Below are 6,544 nucleotides of genomic sequence, written 5' to 3' on the forward strand. Positions count from 1 at the left end.
ATATAGCTCAGTGCAAAGGTCCTGGTTTCTTCCCTAGAACTCTTCCCTCTACCCTCAAGGGAGGGGGGAATAAACAAGAAACGGATAAAGAAAAGAAGATAACCACTCCTTCTGGAAAGGCACTAAAGGGCATAGGAGGTGGTAGGCTTTTGCCTCAGCTTTCAGCGATCAGCCATGGGTCGATCTTCAAGAAAATCGTGGAGTCAAAGAGAGAAAACAGGGCGTTAGCGGAAGCAGCATCTTCTCTGTGGGAAAGAAGGTGGAAAGAAGAGTTTCTCTGTAGTTGGCTGGTCCAAGTTATCTAAGGGGCGGTGGTAGATGGAGGAGCCAAGCTTCGGACATAGTGATCCCTGCCCAGCCCCTGAGAGCAAAGATTTTGGAAGCGCTCAACATGAAGCTTAGATCCCTTGCCAGGCTCAAAGGAGAAGCATTCCTACCCATAACTGCCCCTAGCAAGGGGGACGTCTTGCCCACTCTAAAACCAAGTCTCCTGGTGAAAAACCTGCAAAAGTTTCCCACCCACATCGTGTAGATCCTAACCCCCTTTTCCTGCCTTTGGGGCCATGTGAATTCTGGCCTCTACATGCGCTTCTTCTGTCTTGCAAGGCTAGCCCCTATGCCACTTTGTCTGATTATTTCTTAAATAAATAAATAAGCTTCTGGCTGAGGATTTAGCCCAGTGGTTCTGCCGCCTGCCTCGCAAGTGCAAGGAGCAGGGTTCAATTCCTGGTACTGGGTTGGCGGGGGGACTTCTTTCATTTGAGGCTTGGGAGAAGCAATAAAACTAGAAATAACAAGTAACCCCCCCATAACAGTCACTTAGAACTTACATTAAAGCAACTTTAAATATGTTTGATTTATTCTCCAAAGACCTTCACACTTGTTCTCAGCATCTGAAATATTCTTGCTCAAGATACTCACATGCTTGGTTGGGTCTACATTATCTATCAAAGACCAGATTCCCCTCCTCACAAAGGTGGACTCCTGGTCACTTTCATTTCCGGTGATTGTTTTATAAGCAATATCATTATCTGGAAATTTTTTCATGTTGGTCCTTTAGGATTTGCCTCCTCCACTAGTCTAAATTCCATGAGAGCAGAGACTTTATTCCCTACTTTAGTTCCAGTTTCTAGACTAGTATGGTTTCATAGTTATTCTCAATAAATATTTGATGAATTAATTCCAAAGAAGGCAACAACAGCAGCTAAGAAATACTTAGAATCCTGTTGAGGATGGAGAAATACTTAAAGAACAGGGCATTGTTAGACCATAATTCTGCTCACACAGTAGCCTGTTGTGAACATGTGGTAGCTTTCTCCTTAGAGAAAGGAGGAGGTATCCAGAAATAGAGGCCCCACTGGATTCAGCATTATCCTTCTGGGAATTAAGCAAGTAGGAAAATGGAAATTAAAAAGATTGTTAAGGGTATGCAGGATAGAGTGTAAGGAGAGCTGATAGCTTTAGGGAAGGCTTGGCAATTGTAGATCATTACGAAAGTACGTTTTCTGAGGAAAACGAGGTATTACAGATGCTGGTCTCCCAAAATGGGGAGAAATATGCATGTTGGCAAATTATTCTCAAGGGTATGCAAAATACTGCAGCACAAGGAACTTCTTGATAGGAGGGAGATTTCTCGCAACTTGGTGTTTGTATTTAAGACATTTATTTATATCAGTAGGAGTTTCTTTTGTTTTTCAATTGAAATATAAATGCATGTAGAAAAATGCACATGTCATGGGTGCATAGCTCAGTGATGCTCCCCAGAGGTACATTCTCTCTTGTATAATCATCACACATCTAGCAAATATAGTAGTCTCTTCTCTTCTCCCGATTTCCCTAGCCAAAGGTAACTGTTAGTTTGACTTCTCACTTCATAGATTATTTGTAGCTGTTTGAAAACTCTGCATAAAAGATCTTTATGAACCACTTAAGAGTTAAGTTGTTGACAGGATGCTCCATCAACCTGAAGTCCCTCAGTGCATAGTTGGTGCAAGCATCACCTTCTCCCACAGGGCTACAGTATGTAATCATCAAAGCCAGGAAAGTAACCCTGACACATCCTGGCTATCCAATTCACAGATCTCACTTGATTTTCACTAGTTGTCCCAAATCACATTCTTTATGGCAAGTGGTTCCATTCCAGGATCATCTGCTGCATGTAGATACCTTTGATACCTGGAGCATGTTCTTATTCTTCCCAGTCTTTCTTTAACTCTTATAACCTTACCAGCTGAAAGTAATAGGCCAGAATATTTCTCAAGTTGGGTTTATCTGATGTTTTCTGATGATTGCATTCAGGTCACACGTTTCTGGCTGTCTTCTCATTGCATTTTACTGAGAGGGACACAATATTGATTTGTCCCATTACCTGATCATTTGATTACAGTGGTTTCGTCTGATTTTCTTCATTTAAAGTTACTCTTTGTTCTTTCAATTAATAAGGATGCTGTGAGGGGCACTTCAAGACTATGTAAATATGCCATTCCCCGCCACATTTTCTCACTAGGTTTAGCATCCATCAATGTTTCTTGGCTGGATTAATTATTACTGTGATAGTTTATCAAATGGTGATTTTCTAAATACATCATCCCTTCTACCTTATTAATCATATTCTTCAGTAAAGGAGAAGCTTTCTGTCCTCCTCATTTATTCATATCAGTACAGAGTCATAGATTATGTTTGGCTTTATTCTATTGTCTAGCACCTTCACTTCAATGAAAATGGTAATTGTGTACAACCATTTCTTGTTCCTTATCTCATGGGGGAATATTTTTAATAATTTGTGATTAAGTATGATGTTTGCTCTATGCTTTTGAAAGCATCCTTTCATTTTCCTTGAGGCTAAAGGGAGGGGTTAGACTTTCAAGCAGGTGTTTCTGTAGATAGAAGTCTTAGGCTGCTCCATTAACTCTTTTCTGTTCAAGCACATACTGCTTTGGAGTCATCAACTACCTTGACAGGTCATATGTGCATCGATAGGGAGGCAAGACCCTTTACTCTAGCTTGATCTCTTTGGGTGCACTTGGGAGTGGAAATGAAATATACCCAGGGTAGAGAGCTTCTAGTGTTGGAAGGTGGTCTCAAGCATTTCCCTCCACCCACCAGTAATTCTGTCCTTCAGAATCCCCTCCCTACCTAACACCACTGCCAGTGCATTTCTGGTTTCCAATGAATGCTTTCCTTTGTGTGATCAGTTCTTTCTTAGGGTGAGATAAGGGGAATAGGGGGAGAGAAGAGAATGTTCAGTAGTTGACCAGATATGTGTACTCCTTGTGATCAGCACTTCTCCCCAGCTAGAGTCACCTTGAGGTGTCAGCCTGGTGCTGGTCCTGGGCTGCAATGCTGTTTTGTTACCTCACCAGTAGAATGGTAATAATCCTCCAAGGGCAACATGTGAAGACAATAAGGGCCCAACTAGAGTACTGTTTCCAAGTCTCTGCCTGGGGCCTGGCTTCCTTTTGTCCCAACCTCCTTCAGTGTCATCCCGGAGTACAGTCATTTCCCATTTTTTCTAAGCACTCCTCCCATGGATGTATGTATATCTGTCTGTATTTTTTCATTTGGATAGGGATTCCGCAACCTTCCTCTCCCTTGGTGGCTTCTCTAGAGTTTGGTTCTAGGGAGGGATGCATGAGCTTATGCTAGTCTGGCATATTCCACAGAACTGTCAATTTCTTAAGGAGGAAACCTAATAGAGGAATCACAGAACCATATGAAGGAGAGAGATGTATTATTGTGAAGGCCAAGATAGAAATAAATTCAAGGGACATGTCATCTTGGAAGGGAGACTTTATATTTTAAAATCTCAATCATACCAAAGTTGTCCGTCATTTCTACACTAGATCTTAGCCAAAAGGCCGAGAAACAATCATCATTCCTAAATTAATATACAAATATAATATAAATTGAATAAAATTTAATTTCATGTTAATAAGTCTGAAGTTGATCTTTAAAAATAAATATGTGGTAAATGTCAGGAAAAAATTTGAAAATAAAAATACTAAGGAGATTTAAAAAAATAGATACTGGAACTTAATATTTATAAACCACTAGAATCAAATGGATATGGCATTTGAATATGAACTGACAATGGACTCATGAAACAAAAATTCAGGGCGATTCAATTCAGTGGAGGGGAAGATAGTTCAGACAATATCTGGTATTGAAACTGTTGTCTGTTCATTTAAAATAGTTTTGTATAAGGTATCAAACTAAAACTTTGATTTTTAAATCTTTTTGTATAAAACACCGGAACACCAAAACCATTGAAACATTTGAGAAAATGTTTGTAAAAATATTAAAATCATGGACACTTTTTAGAGCAACACACGAAACCCATGACTATGTAAAAACCTTGCTATGGAAAAGTTAGTATAAACAACAATGAACATCAAATGACAAATTGGGAAAGTACTTCCTCTTCTCTATCTTATGTCTTCTTTATGTGTATGTGTTATGTGTCTATATATTTGTGTAAATGAGTCACATGGCTAATGTCTTTAATAAGCTGAAAATGCTTTCAAATTGATAAATGGTAAAGAGTAATTTTGAAAGGGTAATCATAGCAAATAAATTGCAGCTGTCCAGTAAATAACTGAAATGTTAATCTTATTTGTATTCTAGGAAATGTAATTTAGAGACAACTGTGACATGCTATTTTTTTTTGTGTGTGTGTTAGCAGGTTAGCTGAAATAACCCGCTAATATCTGGTTATCACTAGGTTATAGAGAAATAAGCAATTTTGTGCAATTGTTCTGGGAGTGTAAATTTGGAGAAGTTTATTGGAATTTTACTTGACATATCTATTAAAATTTTTTCCAGATTTAATTGAGTTTATTAGTACATTTTAGGGATACAGTACAGTTACATTCATTGTTGGGATCTTATACCTCTACATGACAAGTCTTGGTTCTCATTTTTTCCCCTCGTCCCTGCCCTCCCTTCACTCCCTCCTCCCCTCCCCATCTACAACCACTTTATTTCCATCTTTTCATTATCTCACATTTTTTTCTCTTCCCTTTTTACCCTTCCCCTACCCGTCCCATCTTCCCTACACCTTTAGCTCCTTTCTCCCCATTTCTCAAGGTCAGTAATCTATTAAAATTTTGAAATGCTGGGCCGGGGATTTAGCTCAGTGGTTTGGTGACCTGCCTTGCAAGCGCAAGGACCTGAGTTCGATCCCCGGTACCAAAAAAAAAAAAAAAAAAAAAAAACCCCGAAACAAAATTTTGAAATGCTCATGTTTTACCTAGTAATTCTACATGCAGAAACCTGTTCTTTAGCAATAAGATCAAAGTCTTTAAGTTATATAAAAAGACATTACAGCATTGTACCTGCAGATATATAGAAAAACGTTTGTGCTCACCAATCGGGGAATTCTTGGATTTGCTGAATGAATTATGCTTCAATCATATTATGGAATATTGTGTAGCTATGAAGAAAATGGGATAGGTATATACATACACCACTCGAGAGACTCGCTCAGAGGAAATAGTAAGCTCCAGACCAGTTTATGCAGTATGATGCTATTTTATAACAGAAGAATATTGTTATGTGTATGGATAGGCAGTTAGTAGGTAGAAAAGCAAATAGATGTATATACAAAATGTAGATCTGTACATAGGCAAGATAAATGAAATAAATAAGTAGAGATGAGACCTCTATTATTACTTTACTAGTAACAACAGTAAAGTTAGAATTTTAAACTGACTGCATAGTGTCAGTGTTTAGTGATGGAGATGAGAAATTATTTAAGATATTTAAGTGGGAAAATCGATGGATGAACTGAAAAAGGCTCTTGCCTGATTTCTAGGAAGGAAGTGACCCCTAGAACCATCCAGAAGTGATTTGGAGGCATACACTCTACAGCCTTTTCGGGTTGGTTTCTTTTACTTAGTAATATGAATTTAGGTTTTTTATCTTTCTTTTAAAAAATAAATATGAAACATTCAAAAACATGTAGAATGAGGTTGGCATGTTGGTGTACTCTGTAGTCCCAGCTTCTTGGGAGGCCAAGGTGAAAGGGTCATGGAGCTCATGAATTTGAGACCAGCATGGGCAACATAATGAGACACTATTACAAAAAACAAGGGCATCAAATAGGGTTGATTCACATTAGTATCATGTTCTGAACCATTGCCAGAGCTTTTGTGGGTGATATAATGCAAGCAATTCTTGTGAGTTGGATCTAGGCCAATTCCTAGAAATAAGGGAGGTGACAGAGCAACCCTGGTACAGGTATGTCTTTCTTGGGAAGAGCAACCTTGGCTCTAACTTACCATGGACCCTGTTCAGTCCAATGTGCCAAACAGGGCGGGACAGAAACATTTAAGTCTGCCTCTTATTTTCTGTCCCTGTCACTCCAGAGTGATCCTGATTTATGATTCAGATTTGAAGATACTGATGGTTTCTCTATTTTAAAAATGTGCTTTTTGTCTTTGAGATTCCATCTGACTACAGTCAGAATGGTTCAGATGGTTTTCATCAAAACTAGCACACACACCCCACACACGATAGTGAGGATGGGAGGGGGACCCTTCTACAT

Source organism: Fukomys damarensis, unplaced genomic scaffold (assembly GCF_012274545.1).
Source record: "Fukomys damarensis isolate Sample0158 unplaced genomic scaffold, DMR_v1.0_HiC HiC_scaffold_19, whole genome shotgun sequence".
NCBI lineage: Eukaryota > Metazoa > Chordata > Mammalia > Rodentia > Bathyergidae > Fukomys > Fukomys damarensis.